Here is a 16,584-nt window from a genome sequence, read left to right on the forward strand (position 1 = left end):
ATCCCAACACTGTAATCCAAGCTACTGAAGGATGAGGCTGGTGGATCGTTTGAGCTCAGGAGCTCTGAGCTGCAGCGGACTATGCCGATCGGGTGTCCGCACTAAGTTCGGTATTGCTATGGTGCTCCTGGGGGAGCCCGGGACCACCAGCTGGTCTAAGGAGGGGTGCACCGGCCCAGGTTGGAGACGGAGCAGGTCAAGTCCCCCTTGCCGCTCAGTAGTGTGTGAATAGACGCTGTAGTGCAGCCTTAGTAAAACAGCGAACCCAGTCTTTTTACACTCTTTCCACTGTTCAACAAACTGCTGGGACAACACACACACACTCAACAACAATGTTACAATACATGTATGTTACAGCAGCTTCATACTTTCTTGTCTCCATGGAAACCTTCAGAAACCAGTTGTGTTTGTTTGTCCTACAGCGCCTCCACCTGGAGGAGAGGAGCAATGACCATCAATCCCAGCAGTCAAAGCAGCACCACAGATACAGTAAACTAACAGGGTTCATTCAATCAACTTGATGGAGAAGAGAAATTCCTCCAGGAATGACTTCCTTTTGACTTGATAGGCTTTGTTTTACAGAATATAGCTTGATCTGTAAATAATCAAATGAAAAATGAAAAACAAAATAGAAAAGGGGGGTAGGACCAGAATTTTTTTTTTTTAAATCTTCTTCCTACTCCTTTTTAAACATGTTGAATCAGTTACTGTAATTTTGAAAAAGTTTTAGCTGATGATTTTGTTTGTTTGTGGTTTTCTTGCCTGTAGTGAAATGTACATGTTCTTTGTTTTTAACATGAAAATGAACCCAAACCAAGGTGAAAACACTGCAAGTTTACAAACTCATTAACTGGTTCAATCCAGAGCTAACAAGCTAACCTGACAAGCAGAACAGGTGACGTAAACGCATTGGTTAGTGTAACAATATGCTCCAGGTGAGGCTTGAACTCACAATCTCAGCATTGCTCTACAACGTACTGTCTTATAAGTACCACATGCTGACCAATTGCACCACCGGAGCTAAATAGCCTTACGATTAACCTGTGATCACCCCTGTTGCTGCTGGTTTGATACTGTATAAGACTTATCACACACTCCAGTCTGTCTCTGATTTTATCGTTTCAAATATTTTTATAATAATATTTTTTTCACCTGGAGAAGAGGAGCAATGGCCATCAATCCCAGCAGTCAATGTGGCACATCAGATACAGTAAACAGGGTTACTTTCACTCATTCAATCAACTTGATGGAGAAGAGAAATTCCTCCAGGAATGACTTCCTTTTGACTTGATAGGCCTGTGAAAAAAGCCTGTTGGATTATTTGGGCTAACATTTATTTGGGAAGAATATTAAATAGCTTATTATTATACTGTGTATTCGAATCATGTTCTCACTAAAAACTAAACAATGATGATGAATCAGAGCTAACAAACTATAGGTGTAAAAAAGCATCTGAGCAGCAGGACAGGTGATGTGAACACATTGGTTAGTGTAACAATATGCTCCAGGTGAGGCTTGAATTCACAACCTCAGTATTGCTCTATAGTGTACTGTCAGCACGCTGACCAATTGCACCACTGGAGCTATAGCCCACATACTTACATATGACCTGTGATCACCTTTTGTGTGTGTGTTGCTGTTGTGGCTGCTGGTTTGATACTGTATAAGACAATAATTTTCATATCATAATTAACACCTCATTCTCATGCAGACAACAGCTGAATCAAAGTCAGTAAAGTTCTTTATGCAAGTTGAGATTACATCAGTACTGCTGATAAACACAGGAGGAGCTCAAGTGATACTAATAGCAAAGAACAACTCTTTACCTACACAGCAAATGCCAAAGTGTTAAAATCCCAGAGTTTTGATGACCAGAGTAGAATTGTATACATTTTGGTGTCAAATAGGCACTAAGTACACTTTTCGGGGTGTACCAGAAACGCTCTTTGGTGTTGTCTCTAAGTATAATGCTGGTGTAGAGTTATTGAAGTGTTTATTTTAGGATGATGGACTCCCTGAGAGTCCAACTGTTGATTTAAACTTTCTCGGCCGCATGGCTGCATGTAGGTTTAGGTTTCGATTCGTCATCAGGTCGCGGCGCCTTCTCATTGGTTGAATCCAGACACATGTGACCACTTGTCCTCTTCCACACCACGGCAAACTGTTTTGGCAGACGGTTGACTAGGAGCAAAGCCATATCGTCAACGAATTTCTCAGAGTGAGCAAAGACGTTTTTGTGTTTACATCAGCTTCACGGGAATGTAGGTAAGAAAGCACCAAGTGAATAATGCACAGGGTTTCTGCAGGTTTTTAAAAAGTCTTAAATATGTCGATATGTTGCATACTAGCTAGCTAGATCTTAAATTACATTTAGTTGAGTCCAGTGGCGGCTGGCCAATAGAGGGCGCTAGGGCGCCACCCCCCTTAAGCCACAAAAAAAAAAAAAAAAAAAAAAAAATTTGATAAAATAATGATAAAAAACAGTATGTCAATATTTGTGTGTTTGAAATATGGAATGCACCCAGTAATATGTGTAAAATATGATAGAAAATCATATTTGAAACCTTTCCTCTGCCTGTCTGGACGCCTCGTCAGCTCTGGGGCGATAGAGAAAGTGCCCCCAGGAGGCGGGTCTATGTAGCAGTTAAGCCAATTGCTAATTTAAGATATGAATGTATGACATAAAATTTTGCCAATCAGCGTTCTTAAATCGAATCCAAGAAGGGCGCTTATTTTATCGCCCCAAGCTCGCTCCTGATAAAATCATAGACAGTATAAAATAAGGACCGGGCTCTAGGGGCGCCATTTTTACTAGATGACAATGGCGAGCGCGAACGATACTCCAAGACCCAACCCTAACTCGGTGAAATCTCTCCTCGAAGATCCGTTTGAGAGGAGAACTTTGTCGGAGAAAGTTCGGGTGAAAGAGCTGGGCCCAGATCAACCTGACCTCTCAATCCGACAGCAGGCTTGCGAGAAAGGGAAGCAGTATATGCGTGGCTTCTCCCGTAGCTGGTACACCAGGAAGGCTTGGCTAGCTGGATGCACTCATGCTAATGCTTTATTTTGCTTTCCGTGCTTGCTTTTTAAAACGACGGGGATAGATTTCAGCATGGACAGTTACCGGAGTGAGGGACATGAAGCACCTGTCAGAGAAGATAAAGAAACATGAGAACACCAGGGCACACATGGATAACTCTGTAAAGCTAAGCCATATTAGGAAGGGTGAACATTGCTACGCAGCTGGATGACGGCCACAGGATTGCGGTGAGGAAACATAATGAGGAGGTGGATAAAAACAGGCACATTTTATCCAAAATTATCGATTGTGTGAAGTTTTGTGGGGCTTTTGAGTTGGCCTTGCGTGGGCATGAGGAGACTGACTCCTCGGACAACCCCGGCATTTTCCGGGGCTTAGTGGATTTTGTTGCCTCCCTTGACAGTGTGCTGGAGGAGCACCTGAAGACAGCTACCGTTTTTAAGGGCACGTCAAAGACGATACAGAATGAGCTGTTGGACTGCATGCTGTCAGTGCTTAAGGATTACATTCTGGAGGAAGTAAAGAGTGCTGACTTTATCGCCATTCAAGCCGACGAGACGACTGACGTTTCCACCCACTGCCAGCTGGTGCTTGTGCTACGCTACATCGATGCTAACAGTAACATCCAAGAGCGGTTTTTCGAGTTCATTATGATACAGAACGCAACCGCCGACACCATCGCTACAGCGCTGCTGGAGAGGCTCAGCACCATACTCTCACATGGACAAAAGGCCAAACTTATTGCCCAGGCTTACGACGGAGCAAGTGTGATGAGGGGAGCCACCGGCGCAGTGCAGCGTAAAATAGTGGATGTGTATGAAAATGCGCACTACATCCACTGCTATGCACATCAGCTGAACCTCATCATGCAGCAGGCTACTTCACGCATCCCCAGGATCGGCACTTTCTTTTCCGACCTTGCAGGATTTTCTGCTTTCTTCTCCAGGTCTCCCAAGCGAACTACCGTGCTTGACCAAGTGGTTGCGCATAGACTCCCCAGAGCCTCTACAACACGGTGGAACTTCCACAGTCGTGCTGTAAACACTGTGTACGAGCACAAGGATGACCTCCTAACTTGTTTCCAGACCATCAGAGACTCTGGGAACTTTGACCCCCCGACTGTCAGAGAGGCTGGGGGCTTTGTGAGGATGCTCGAAGATGACGCTAACTGTTTTTTCCTGGCACTGTTCCACAAGATCATGCCAAATGTGGACATGCTTTTCAGCCAGCTGCAGAAGAGGAACATCGACCCTGTCTTTATTAAAGCACTTGTCCAGAGGTTCCCAGACAGTATGCTAACAATCAGGTAAATAACTATATTTACTATTGGCTGATGAAGCTGTTGTTGTTAGAAAGATGAATAACTCACTTCCAACAGTGTAAAAGCCTAAATGTGTCTTGTCATCAAAGTGAGTGATTATCATAGAGCACATCACAATTATATGTGTTTTAGTATTTTAAAAGGAAAGAAAAGACACAATCAGACTTGGATAATAATGCAGGAAAGTATTACACAGTTTTTAACAGGCTTATTCAGGTGTCCACCAGGTCAATTTCTAGAAGAGGCCTAGTTGTTATATATATATATATATATATATCTATATATATATAATATATATATATATATATATAGATAGATAGATAGATAGATAGATAGATAGATAGATAGTAGATAGATAGATAGATATATATATATATATATATATATATATATATATATATATATATATATATATACATATATATATATATATATATATATATATATATATATATATATACACACACATATATATGTATATATATGTGTATATATATACATATACACATGTATATATATATACACACATAACACACATATACACATACATATATATATATATATATATATATATATATATATATATATATATATATATATATATATATATATATATATATATATATATATATATGTGTATATGTGTCACTGGTTATGTGTGTCAGTGTTTCCCCTAGAACTTTTTTTCAGGCCTGGTAGTATGTAGCCAAAACCAAAAACCCTGAACAATTAGCACCTTATAATCATATACTTGACTTGGAGATAGGCATGTGTTCAGTCAGGATCACTTGCATCAAAATAGCTTTATTGCAAATTAAAGCTGATGATGTATCTTTTACAGGTATGTGATACAGTCCTGAGTCATGCCAAGGAGAGGTTCTCCTTCACCCAGCACCTCATCAGCGCAACACTGTTGCAAGGAGAGTTGTTCCCACAACACAGTGTGAAGTTCCCCGATACAGCGCTTGAAACAACCGTGGAGGTGTACCCCATGTTAAACAAGGCCAAGCTCAAAACCGAACTGTCCCTCATCTATGAGAACAGTGAGTTCAAGGCTTGTAGTGGTGCAGTGCCCCTGTACCAGTTCTTCATGGAGAACAACCTTCAGAGCACTTTCACAGAGACTGTCAGCCTCCTCAAGATCCTTATCACCACACCCATGACAACAGCTGAGTCAGAAAGGTGCTTCTCTACACTGAAAAGGATCAAGACCTTCCTGAGATACAGCATGACACAGGATTGCCTGAATGCTCTGGCTATGGTCTCCATGGAGAAGAAACTTGTCAGGGACATTCCTGACTTTAATAAAAGGGTCATTGAGAGGTTTGCCACTCAGAAGGACAGACGGGCAAAATTCCTGTACAAATAAGATGACTGACACACACACACACACACACACACACACACACACACACACACACACACACACACACACACACACACACACACACACACACACACACACACACATACACACATACATACATACACACAGCAGCACTGACCACATGTTTCGTTGTATATAGTTGACCTTAGCATAAAAAAAAATCATCCAGTTATATATGTTACTCTAGAAAGTCTTAATAGTGTGTTTGCTAATATTACTGTATATATGTTGTTTTGTATCAATTAATTGTTGCAGTTCTGGAGCACATTTAGTTTGATCATAAAATACTGTATGCTGTTCTTCCAGTCAAAGGTTTGAGTTCAGCCACTTGATATCGATTTCTATATTATACATCCTTTATACAGGGTAAGATTTCCTATAAACTTTATAATAATTTCATGTTTTTGTCCACTTTCCACTCTGTTCTGACAGCATGCCTGTTGTGTTGCATATTTACTACCAATGGCACCATTTCATGCACTTAACAGCGCAGTTGGACCCTCCCCCACAAGGGGCACTGGTGTAACAGTCAACAGCCTTTCAAAAAGATGTTACTTATGTGTAGAAATAGTCAATTCTTTACAAGTTCAGTTTAAATGCAAATGAAAGACTGGTGTTTGTGCAACATGATGTTTATGTTTTTGTGTAAGAATGCCTAAACTTTTTAATATTGGCATTAAATAATTACTGACTATTTCACTGAGCACTGCTGTCCTGCAGTTTGTGTTAAATTGTATTGCGATGTTTACAGAAACAAAAAAGTATGGCACAGTCCCACCGAGAATATTTTTCACCAGCCGCCACTGGTTGAGTCTTAGATATGTATGTTCATTTACCGCTTCATCTGTTGCCTTTAAAAAAAAAAAAAAAAAAAGTGTATATATTTTTTGGGAGAAATGCATTAGTATGTTTGTAGTTTGCTAGCTAGTTGTGCATGTGTAGCTACTTTTTCGTACTTCATATAGCTAGGTCTGAAATTTAATTCATAATGGGACTTAAAAAGGTCTTAAAGTCTTGAATTTAACTTGTTCAAACCTGCATAAACCCTGAATACAGAATATTCAGCATTTCTTTGTGTTTTAGTTCTCATAATCAACTTAAAAATGCTAATGTTTTTAGCTAACGTCATACTCAATAGCTAACGCTAACGAGGCACGTGTCTTCATTTAAGCTAACGCTAAACCTTTTTAGCTAATGCTAACGAGGCACGTGGCTTCAATTGAGTTTAGCAAACTTGCTATATCAACGTTAAAGCAATTGCAAACTTTTAATGTAATTGTTGTGGTTGTTGCAATGCTAGCCATGTGAAGCAGGCTATCAGACATACACCATAACGATAGCTGTAGTTGCCTCGGCTCCCGCCTGAAACTGCGCATTTAGTGGTTAACTTCAAGTTTAACTCTGCACTGCATTTGGTGCATGTGTGCAGTGATACTAAATCAATTACTCTTTTTTTGTTGTTGTAATAGTGGAAGGACGACAATATGCTGTTCAAAGTGCAATACCACGGAAAGAAGAAGTACATTAAACTTAATGGAGCCTCACATTCAGAATTTCTCAAAGAGGGTAAGTTATTGTTTGTGCCTCAGTGAAAAATTGTGAATTTAATTTGTGCACCACATTTAACACTAGAACTGCCAACAGGTAATATATACTTGCATCTGTTTTTTTTATTGTATTTAACTTTGTTTCAATACAAAGTCAAAATCAAGTCATATTTAAAAATAATGGTCAGCGGGTAAAATGTACCCCCCATGGAGAACAGTCATTTTTGCTGTATTCATGAATGTTGAATCTTAGATGAATCCTATCTTATCAACTTTTCTCAGTTTGGTTATGCGGAGGTACATGTAAATATGTTCTGTCACAACTATGGGGAGAGGAGAGAAAAGTGCTGGAATTGACCAAAATGCTGAACAAACCTAACATTAGCCTTGGTCCAAGTGACAGAAGCTTTGGGGAAAAGTTCAAGTTTGCAAATATTAATCTGTATAATACAGGAGTAAGTTTAAAAAAAAACAGGATTTTCTAATGAGTGTTGTCATATTCACCTGTAGCATCAGTGAATTGTAAAGTTAGTCCTATGATATCAAATACCCCAAATACGTTGAAACCTCATTAAAGGCCATCTCTAGTCATAATCAATGTTTGTCTCTGAAGTCACGTCACCTATGATCAGTTCATCTCATACCATCCAAACATCCAACTGCGTGTGGACGTTTATATTCAGTTTTGTTCAAGAATCCATTATTTTGTCAATATTAACATATGGGCACCGGGCATATTTAAAAATTATTCTGTGGTTGCAAGTTTCATTATTTGTCCATTGAATAAAAGAAAAAAAGAAAAAAAAATTGTTTTAGAAACATCATTTTAACCAAATTCAAACTTACCGCGGTGTCCGCATTGTTCATTTCCGGGTGAGGAAGGAACAATGGTTAAAATTATCCTTTTAAACGTTTAAAAAAAAAAAAAAAAGTGAATGGACAAATTAGGAACCTCGCAAGCACAGAACAATTTTTAAATATGCCCGGTGCCCATATGTTAACATTGACAAAATTATCGCTTCTTGAACAAAACTGAATATAAACGTCCACACGCTGCAGTTAGGTGTATGGATGGTATGAGATGAACTGATCATAGGTAATGTGATTTCAGAGACAAATATTGATTACGACTGGAAATGGCCTTTAACTACTCAGGATAGCTACCACAGAGTGGCCATTGTATAGGGATTTGAGAGGGGCTTCTCAATGGATTATGTAATGTTTTCATCTTCAGGTAGACTACAATAATAATAGCTTGAAAGCTCATTTACCTCAGTAAAATGCATTCCAGGCTTCATTTAACATTTTTTTTTGTATTCAAAGCTAAAGTCAAGTTAAGCATACCCACTGAGACAGACATATATGTGCTGGATAACACTGGAACAGAGGTCGATGATGAGGTCTTCAGCGACATCCTGGAGGAAAAAACGGATTGTTGATGTTCTTTCAGTCACTGGTAAATGGTCATTTGATTGTATTGTCCATTGAAGGGTTACAGTTGCAACATGTGGCCGTTGTAATTGACTTTCCCTCACAAAAAGGAGTTGTGCTTAAAATGTGGCCATATCAACCATCAAAACTCATATATAATCTAACTGGCAAAGAAAACAGTTTCCCTGTCTACCCACTCATCTCCTCTTAATTGAACATGTGGATCGATGAAATCACAAGTGAAAAATGTTTTAAAAAATATTGTTAGAAAGCCCACACTGTTAATGTATTGTTACATTGTTTATTGAGATAAGTTCTATTCAGTAATAGCCAGTTCTCTGTAAGTTTCTATATGTCCCACGCTCTTGAACGTACCATAGCCGTTCCGATACTATTGAATGCACCACATGTGAAAAACGCCGTGTTGTTATGCTAGTTCTCCGGTGGATATATTGTAATCTCCTTTGCCTTCTTAACGTTCATCTACCTCCCTGGTTTATTGCTGTGTGTAAATGACATAAGGTGAGCTTAACAACATTATACTGTCTGACTGGATGCTAACGTTGTGTACTGTTTAGATGTGCATAAGCTAATGCTAACTCTGTTATTGTTATTAGCGTTGCTAAAGCTAATAAGCTAATACAGCTGTCTGTATGCATCGTGTGAGATAATTTGTGTACGTTACATGATTCCTGTGGTATACTTTAGTACCGAATACAGTCCTTTGCTACCTTAGTTACCTTTATTAGGTTTGCGTATGTATTTGCGTTACATATGGTGTTTGCTGTACTGATTGTTACTTTGTATTATTACAGACCACAGCCAAATAAACCCACCAAAACAGGACATCTGTATCCGTGTTCTTTAATAGGAACACCAACCCCACACCTTGCCACTCTAAACCAGTTTACTTTCTGGAGACAACCCAATCTCTCCTTTTTATGGTCCTTCGAGCCGGATTAGAGTAACAACCAAGGTATGGATCCTACAGATGCCCAGGATGAGCCTGCACTCCAACGTGCTTCGCAGAGAGCGCCACCCCCAGCTTACCTGAGTGAATATATGGTGGCAACTCCTCCTTCAGAGGGACAAACCCACACCACTACCCAGAGCTCACATAGCCGGAAATCATGCTCATCTCGAGGGAGCTCCAACCCCCGGTCATCTCGCTCATCCATGAGCAGACTCACCTCTATTACTTTATCAGAGCTAGAAACAGCCCAGCTTGAGGAGCGAGTGAAAGGAAATGGAGTCCGGGAGTTACAGCAGCACATAGAGGAGGATCAACAAATTGAACAGGAGCCGTCGAGACTTCAATCTCAAGCCCGGAAGCCCAACAGCTACAGGAGGAAGCCATTAGAACACAAGAGTCGCTAACTAGGCAGCTGGAGAGGCGAAGACAGCTAAAGAAGAGAGTGAATGAGCTGGAGATAGCTAAGATGGTCACTTCTCTACTTAAAGAGAAACCACAGGACCCTGATGGTGCCAGATGCTCATCATATCCACCGGATTATAGCAATGCAAGTAACCATTCGCCCCTGCCTCCAGTGCTTCACACCACCCCGCCTCCAGCTCTTGTGGTTCCACCTCCTGTGGCCTTGGCCCCGCCTCCAGTGCTTCACACAACTCCACCTCCAGCGATTGTGGTTCCACGGCTCGCGGCCTCCGCCGCCGCTCCAGTGCTCCACACAGCGCCCCCGCATTCCGAACCTCTGGTTCCGTCTCCTGTGCAGTATCCATCTCTTCCGCCACTGCTACAGTCTGCTCTTCCCCCTGCATCCTTGCCTGCCTAGTTTAGCACCTGTAAACTACAACCTGGCATCTACTCCACAGTATCACCCATCCAACTCAGCCTTCACCTACCCTGTCCAGGCAACGTCATGCTCTGCTTCAGGCTTGCCTCAGTCCAGTCCACAACAGCCACAGGCAGCTGCTGTGCTCCCATTCACTGCCACATCCTACGGCATTCCCAAACCTATGATTCCCCTTTTTTGAGAGGCGGCAAAGAAAGTGACTTTGCCTTATTGAAGATGGCGCCGACAACCTGCTGAACAGCCATCTGCACCTGAACGAGCATTACAAATACCAAGTGCTCCTTGGACACCTGAAATTACAGAGCGCCGGCCAACTAGCAAGCCTACATGCACGATCCAAGACCATATACAACAGCTATGCAGGCCCTACAGGAGAAGTATGGTCAACCCCGGTCAGCTCGTCCAAAGTGAATTAGGTGCCATCCTTAACACTCCAGCCTTTAAGTTTGGTGACCCTGAAGCCTTTGATAAATTCGCCTTATCCATCCAGTCACTGGTAGGGCATGCTTAAGACCCTGGAGGGTCAGAACGCTACTCGAACTACGATGTGGATCCCATGTCGACCGATACTGAGTAAGATGCCGCCAAGCTATCGTTGATGGGTTCGTGGAATACTGCCCAAGCAGTAATTCTTCGGACAGGTACCGGACAAACTTACACCCTACCTGATCTGAGCTCCTGGCTACAGATGAAATCCCAAGCTACGAGCATAGCAGGTCGAGCAGCTTCACTTTATAACTATGAAGCACCTAGGCCACTGAAGAAGGACCAACGCCCCTTCAACAAATCGAAGGAGAAGTCGACAGCATTCTTCCTCACTGCCAGTGGTGACCATGGCTCCAAAGGACAGTCTGCACAACCAAAGTCCCCATCCAAACCCAAACCATACTGTCCTCACTGCGACAATAAAGAACACTTCCTGAACGCTTGTACAGAGTTCAAGAAACTGGACACAAACCAAATTGTGAGGTGGATTACGGATGGACAGCGGTGTTGGAAGTGTGGACGATCTCACAAGCCTGAGGTTTGCACCCTCAAGCGACCATGCAATACCTGTAAAGAGCAACACCTAACAGTACTGCATGATGCAGTCCAGCAAACCCAGAAGAGTGTCCTCATGGTGACTGCTCAGACTGCAAAAGCTATGTGTACCTGGATAGACCAAGCAGATCCCCCAAGGTGATGTTGAAAGTCGGGAAAGTCTTACTTCATAATCAAGACCGAGTACTGGAAACCCATGCTGCGCGTAGCGGACGGCTCCGGGCGAAGCATCATCTGCCGACACGCCTAACGCCTGAACCTCACCGCACAGCCTGAAACACTTACCCTTCGAACTGTTCACCAAGATGTAGTGCAGCTTCACGGTGCCTCAGTTGCTTTCTACGTGTCTTCCCTGACTAAACCTGAAAGGAAGTATCACATACGTCAGGCATTCACCGCTGACAACCTGGGACTATCGGAACATTGTTATCCAGTGAGAACTCTCCAACGGAGATATAAGCACCTCCGAAACCTGCCTTTGCCTCCTGTAGACCATGCTCAACCTCTTCTGCTGATTGGATCTGACATGCCTCATCTCTTGACACCCATAGAGCCGGTGGAGTTGGGCCCCTCAGGGGGGCCCATTGCAGTCCACACCGAGCTCGGCTGGTCACTTCAAGGTCCCACCAGTATCGACCAAGTTCCTGCATCTAAGCAGCAGTGCCTGTTCACAGCGACAGTCTCACCTACCTCTGAGCTCTTTAAGAACGTTGAACGTCTTTGGCAAATAGATACACTGCCTTATCTGAGCGAGAAGCAGGTGACCCGATCGAAGCAAGATCAGCAAGCCTTAAACCTGCTCCAGACATCCACTGTCAGGGTCAATGTTGACGGGGTCCGGAGATATGCTACGCCTTTGCTTCGCCGAGCCGACTCCACTACTCTTCAAGCTCCTATGGAAGCAGTGTTGCCAAGTCTTCGTAGCACTGAGAGGAGACTTGCTAAAGACCCCCAGCGCGCCAAGATATATTGTCAGGAGATCCAGAAGCTAGAGAAGATGGGCTATGTAGCAGAGGTTCCACCCGAGGCGGTGACATTAACATCAGAATCGTGGTTTATACCCCACCATATGGTGCGGCACAACAACAAAGACAGGATTGTCTTCAACTGCTCCTTTCAGTATGAAGGAAAGTCTCTCAACGACCTTCTCCTCCCTGGACCTGCTAGGCCTGTCGCGATAGTCAATAAATCGAGTTGTCGCATGATAAGAAAAAATGAGCTCGATAATTTTTCCGGCCGCGATAATTTCCGTTTGCATGCTTGTTTATTTTCCTTGTTTCTCCCTCTCTCTCTCTACCAAAGAGACTGGAGGACCACTCTCGGTTCCTACGCGAACGAGAGTGAACCCTCTTGTCAGGCGCATGGTCTTTGTGGGCGGTAGGCTACTCCAGGCGGAGAGAGCGAGAGTTGGAGCAGGGTTTCCTGCAGCACTTTGCAGTTAAGGCGCGCCAAAAAGAAAGTATATGAGCCGATATCCAACCGTGTTACCCCGGCGTCCCGTTTTCTCGCTTCTTTCCTTCAAACCACACAGCTGACAACCTGCAGGTGGAGACTGTGGAGACGGGCTCGAGACCACACGCCGCTGTGGACTCTTCAGTCTCGCAAGCGGTTTCAGGAAAGTGGCTCCATGTGTCCGGCAATGCAACGAACTTTAACGGTACAAGCTTACAGCTGTCCGCGGACACGGGTGTGTGAAAAGTGTGTGTGCGGTGTGTGTGTGTGTGTCGGCCCGCCCCCACGAAGCTCCGACCTGCAGAGGAGTAGAAGCCGCACCTTCGCCAAAATGAAGGCTGAAAAACAGAACTATTTTGGTACTTTACTCGCCACGTGGCAGCTAGCCATACATTTAGATTTTATTTTTTTATTATATATTATTTAAATGTAATATTTAGTGTTAAATAATTGTAAAATGTAGTACAGAGTCTCTAGTCTGAGAACTTACGTGTCACAAACGGCAATTCCACAACTGTAGCCTACATCAGCGTGGAAAGACGACATACCAAAGGAGATCAAAGACATATTGTGGATATTTAAAATGTCTTCCAGTTCCAGTGTTAAATATTCTTTAGAAAAAAAAGTGTATTGATCTTTGAAAATGTGTACCTGTAGTAGTAGTAGTAGTAGTAGTAGTAGTAGTAGTATTATTAGTATTAGGCCTATTATTTGGACATTATCATTATATTAGATGCAAATGGGCTCTCGATGACAATATTATCGTTATCGCAATAATTTCTGGGACAATTTATCGTCCAGCAAAATTTGTTATCGCGGACAGGCCGCAGACCCGCCCAGGCCCATCGCTGCTAGAGAGTCCTCATTCGGTTCACCGAAACCCAGTTGCAGTGAGTGTGTGATATCAAAGGTATGTTCCACCAGATACGCGTCCTTCTGCCAGCCGACCAACCAGTTCTGGCGCTTCATCTGGCGAGATATGAAGAGGGCCGAGAGCGCCAAAGGTCTAACGAATGGCAAGTCCTGCCATTCGGCACTACGTGCCGTTCGCTGTGCCATCTATGCCCTGCAGCCGCACGTCCAAGACACAAGTGAGTCCAACAGCTATCTTGTTGATTGTGTCGAACAGTCATTCTAGCGCGGATAACTGTCTCCACAGCACCCACTCAAAGGAGGAAGCAAAGGATCTTGTTGATGGTCTGTGCCAGTTACTTCACACCGGGGCTTCGAGATACCCCAGTGGGCTAGTAACGTCCCGGCAGTCATAAAACACCTTCCGTCCGATCAGATCTAGAGAGCGGAGTTATGGCTGTCCCAATCCAGCACAGACCTTCAGGAGCCAACTCTTGGGCTACGATGGGATTGTCTCCGTGACAGCCTGAAGTACAAACATAGACCCGTGGAGAGAACTGAACCAACGTTGAGGAACGTTTACAAGGTACTTGCCTGCCAATATGACCCGCTAGGCTATATCGTACCATTTACCACCAGAGCCAAGATCCTAGTTCAGGATCTTTGGAGGGAACAAATCGGCTGGGATGACCCGATTCAGCCACAGAGCCTCCGTGACAGATGGCTTGCCTGGGAACGGGAGATTCCAGACCTCGTCCAGATGGAAATCCCCAGATGTTATGCACCAGCGTCTACAGACTTACCGACATCCAGCAGAGATCTGCACATCTTCTGCCGCACTTCGAGAGGGGCTTACGGGTCTGTTGCCTACTTAAGGACAGAAGACGCTCAGAAGGAAGTTCATGTCTCCTTCATCCTGGCCAGGTCCCGTGTGGCGCCAAAGAAGCAGCTGTCCATGCCACGGCTAGAACTGAGTGCTGCGCTCACCGGTGCTCAACTAGCCAGCATCCTCCATACTGACAGTTCTCCACATGGAAGGACCTCATGCGGACAACGGCACGGTCCCTTCACGGGGCGGCCAATCCGAACTCTGACTCACCCAGTGAAGCAGCTGACTACATCAAAGCTGAGAATCTGCTCCTAAAACAGGCGCAGTTGGAGGCATTCCCAGAGGAGGTAAAGGCTCTCATCTCTGACCGACCCTTACCAACCTCCAGGCGTTTGGGTTCATTATCTCCTGAGTATGACAAGGATACAGGACTCCTTAGAGTCGGGGGGAGGTTACGGAGAACGGAGCAGCTTGAATTAGACACCATTCACCCGATCGTGCTAGACCATAGGCATCTGCTGACCAACCTTATCATCCAGGATTTTGATGAGACACTCCTGCATCCTGGACCGGAAAGAGTGCTCAGTGAGCTGCGTCGTCGGTTTTGGATCCTGCGGGGGAGGGAAGCAGTCAAGAGGTATCAGGGTCGCTGTATGCAATGCCAGACCGCACTGCGCCCAATCCTTCTGTCCCTAAGATGACGGATTTGCCACCCGGCTGCGCCCTCGTCTCTATAAGCCACCCTTCTATTCGACTGGAGTTGATTGTTTTGGCCCCTTCACAGTGAAGATCGGACGCCGAACAGAAGCGTTGGGGCATTATCTTCAAGTGCATGACAACTTCGCTGTGTACATCTAGATCTCCTGAGAGAGCCTCGACGCTGACGCCTTCCTGATGTCTTTACGACGATTCATAGCCAGAAGAGGCAAACCCTTTGAGCTCCTGTCCGATAATGGAACAAATTTCGTCCGGTGGAGCCCGAGAGCTACGTGGGGCCTTTGAGGCCATGGCCCCACCTGAAGGAACAGTTAGCCAAACAGCAGATTGAGTTCTGTTTTAATCCCCCCAGCGCTCCTCACTTTGGTGGAACGTGGAGAGAGAAGTGAGGTCCGTGAAGACTGCTCTCAGGGTCATACTTAAGGAGCAGTCAGCGCCTGAAACAGTGATCCGCACAGTTCTTGTGGAGGTGGAGGGCATCCTGAATGCTAAGCCCCTTGGCTACGTCTCTTCAGACATAGCTGATCCGGACCCCATCACACCTAGTATCCTACTGATGGGACGCCATGATGCATCACTTCCCCAGGCCTTTTATGACTCTAGTAACACCCTTGGGAATCGTCGATGGCGGCACAGTCAAGTCCTCGTTGACCATTTCTGGTCCAGATTCATCAGTCACTACCTGCCCAGCCTACAGGAGAGACGAAAGTGGCAGAAAGATGGGAAACACCTTGAACCAAATCAAGTGGTGCTCATTGTGGATCCTCAGCTTCCACGAGCTTTATGGCCTGTTGGGAAGGTAACAGCTACTTATCCTGGAGCTGATGGACGCGTCTGGACTGCCGCCATTAAGGTCAAGGAACGGACATATATTCGACCAGTAGCTCGTCTGGTTCAGCTCCCAAAGCTTGAAGACACTACCGAAGATCCACCTACCTGAGTGGTCTTTCTACCTTGGATTCGACTGTCTGTGTACAGTCGGGGGCGGCTGTGTTAGAAAGCCCACACTGTTAATGTATTGTTACATTGTTTATTGAGATAAGTTCTATTCAGTAATAGCCAGTTCTCTGTAAGTTTCTATATGTCCCACGCTCTTGAATGTACCATAGCCGTTCCGATACTATTGAATGCACCACATGTGAAAAACGCCGTG

The 16,584-nt window shown here is 44.2% G+C and overlaps 1 long non-coding RNA gene and 1 other non-coding gene across 2 annotated transcripts; one reads left to right on the forward strand and one right to left on the reverse strand.

Annotated features, from left to right (window-relative positions):
* Nucleotides 1-927: 927 nt before the first annotated feature.
* Nucleotides 928-1,021, reverse strand: trnai-uau. Its single transcript has 2 exons — nt 984-1,021; nt 928-963 (listed from the first exon to the last, which is right to left on the reverse strand). It is a non-coding gene; the product is annotated as a tRNA-Ile (tRNA).
* Nucleotides 1,022-2,176: 1,155 nt separating this feature from the next.
* Nucleotides 2,177-8,736, forward strand: LOC120548213. Its single transcript, XR_005637155.1, has 3 exons — nt 2,177-2,265; nt 7,218-7,314; nt 8,619-8,736. It is a non-coding gene; the product is annotated as an uncharacterized LOC120548213 (long non-coding RNA).
* The last annotated feature ends 7,848 nt before the right edge of the window (nt 8,737-16,584 follow it).

This window comes from Perca fluviatilis, chromosome 19, assembly GCF_010015445.1.
Source record: "Perca fluviatilis chromosome 19, GENO_Pfluv_1.0, whole genome shotgun sequence".
NCBI classification, from domain to species: Eukaryota; Metazoa; Chordata; class Actinopteri; order Perciformes; family Percidae; genus Perca; species Perca fluviatilis.